General features: G+C 37.8%; 1 protein-coding gene across 1 annotated transcript in view; it reads right to left on the bottom strand.

The window, feature by feature from the left end:
• Positions 1 to 2606, bottom strand: part of LOC119586243 — a gene marked incomplete in the record, with an annotated part of 139392 nt that overhangs the window by 111915 nt on the left and 24871 nt on the right. The window contains 1 exon segment of the mRNA XM_037934947.1: positions 2511 to 2585.

Consider the following 2606-nt stretch of genomic DNA (forward strand, 5'->3'; position numbering starts at 1 on the left):
ATAAAAAAAAAATCACTAAATAAAAAAAAATGTACGAATGTCCACAGCCCATCTACTCTCAGGCCGCTCTTTGTAACGATCTCTAAGGAATTCCGGACCGAGCGTAATTAAAGAGAATTATGGTATAAATCTATGATGCGCGCGCACCCGGTGACGAATTGTGGGGCCGTTGATTTTCTCAGAATAACAGAGAGCACAAATAACCTATTCAGTATGGGGAATAATGATGTTTAATGAGGGTATGGTAACGTCCCTTGTATTATATCATGAACGTTATTACTGCAACTAATAACAGCTATAGTGATTACACTAATTGCACTGTTATTTCTTGAATTATGGTTTACTGTAGCCTACTGTTCTTGCATTTTTACTATGTATCGTAATATATCGCTGCTGTTGTACTCCGAGGTACCACAGTTACTCTTCCTTATATTGCTGATTACTGCTAACGTTATTAATATCATTAACCTTGTACTTGAAAATATTCTATCATAATTTTATCATTGTTGCGACTATCGCTCTACCACAGTAAACTACAATCTGGCACAATACTTTTGTGTCATACACAACTGCCGCGCCTCATTCTTAACAGGCCGGTGCAATAATTCATATAAATAGCGTTACTACCTAGTATTTGACTAATGGTGGCACGCAGGCCCCATTAATAACGAGGTTACTGCTTCACCATACAGTCAAGGTCACTCTATAGCCCGTAGAGGTTGGGCAATTCCGATATGCCACGGTTATTCTTTCACGGGGCAGTTTTTCGTTTTCATCTTCTTACCGTGGTAAAAGATTTTTTTTTCTACTTATCTATATATTTCAAGAGCTGGGAAGGAATGAGGGAGGAGACAGAAAGATGGATTGATTAACGGCAACGTAATTTTTTTTTCTCTCTCTTTTTTCCGAAAGGTTCAATAAACTTTAAAAAATTAACGTTACCTGCGTGCATATCATAAATATGAAAAGACACATGACCCAGTCTACCTTATTATACAGAAACGAGGTCAAACTCTCCATCTATTGTAATTACCGTGTATATATTAGGTCAGCCAATCACCGCCTGTGGACGAAGAAATGGTCGATATAGGGAGGAATACGTTGGTATGCGCGCCATAATCCGTAACAACGATGTGGCTTGGCTTACTCTACCTCTGAATAGGCCTATAAGTAGTGAGTGGCATGATAAAGTAGGTCTCACAGGGGTGCCAAAGCGGGTGTGGTAAATAAAGTATATAAAAAAGATCAAATATTCGTTTATCCCAAGAGAGACATATGTACCTCTATGTATGCATGTGTATGATTAGTTTACATATACGTATACACATATGCATGTACTGTATTTAAGCCAACGGTCCGCAGAGTGGCATGTGTTTACCAAACAAAAAAAACTTGCCTTGCCTCCACTAACTTCTCATTCAACATAGCAGGCCAGACTTTACTTATATGACTTACACGTGGGTGCCAAAAAGTTTGGAAACCACTCATTAGCTAAACATAATGCAAAACAATACCTCTACCCAGTGGGATTTGTATGGATGGGGCGAAGGGGACCATAGACTCCTAGAATGTGGGCTGCTCCTCTCCCCAACATTTCGTATGATGTAAAATGCGTCAAAGCAATTCCTCTACACTTAGATTGGATATTATTTTTGTGAAATGACTGTAACGTTAACTTGATTTTTTTTTATTTTACCTATTATTTTCATTGTCACTATACACAGTTAGTTAAATGGCTATTATATATTTTTAGAAACTTTTCAATCTATATCTACGGCGGGTGCAGGAAAGGTTATATAAGCAAGTCACTGATAAGTTAGATTAATCAATGAGATTAAATACATACAATATTAGTGTCCTTAGTGCACTGCATTTCTAAATACCCATCCTTAATGTCCTAAAAACACATCTAAAAATTAGGGTTCAGGATAGCGGATCAAATGTCTTTAGTTTCATTGGTTTCAAGTAATATATTTTGAAGAATCTATCACCACCGTATGATGGACGGTTATTAGATATGGAGAGATAGATATCTAAGGCTAATGATAAAAAAAATATGTATGAATATTTTTGTAAGCTGACCAAGCATTTGGGATATGAGCTTAGGTTAGCTAAGACACAACAAACGTACTAAATAGGCCTACTTCAGGAATTAAATGCTCTACAAAATTCCAAAAGACGAAAAGACCGTCTTATCCTACTTATCTTTACCTTATTTCGTTCTGAATAACTGAAAGCAGAATCATATTTACCAGATAACAGAGGGTATGAACAATATAGCGGCGGTCGGAACTGGCAAGCTTCGAAATTTCTAGTTAAAACAGTAACTTTCACTTTGCGGTCTTCTTTGGGGATTAATAGAATTCTCACTGTAGGGACAACCTGAAGGGGAAGGGGGTAGGGGGTGGCGCTAAACACTAAAACTAAAGAAGTGGGGGGGTATTAATGGAATGCAGATTTAGAAGACCATTTTTCATAAAACAAGAGCATCTGTAATAAGTATGACTCACCAAAGTCAGAGTTCTTCGAAGTACAGGTCTTGACTCAGTAGCGGGTCACGAAGTCGGGATCAGTGGGGTACTTGTCTGCGTGAAGGAAGAGACCAT

Source organism: Penaeus monodon, chromosome 21, assembly GCF_015228065.2.
Source record: "Penaeus monodon isolate SGIC_2016 chromosome 21, NSTDA_Pmon_1, whole genome shotgun sequence".
NCBI classification, from domain to species: domain Eukaryota; kingdom Metazoa; phylum Arthropoda; class Malacostraca; order Decapoda; family Penaeidae; genus Penaeus; species Penaeus monodon.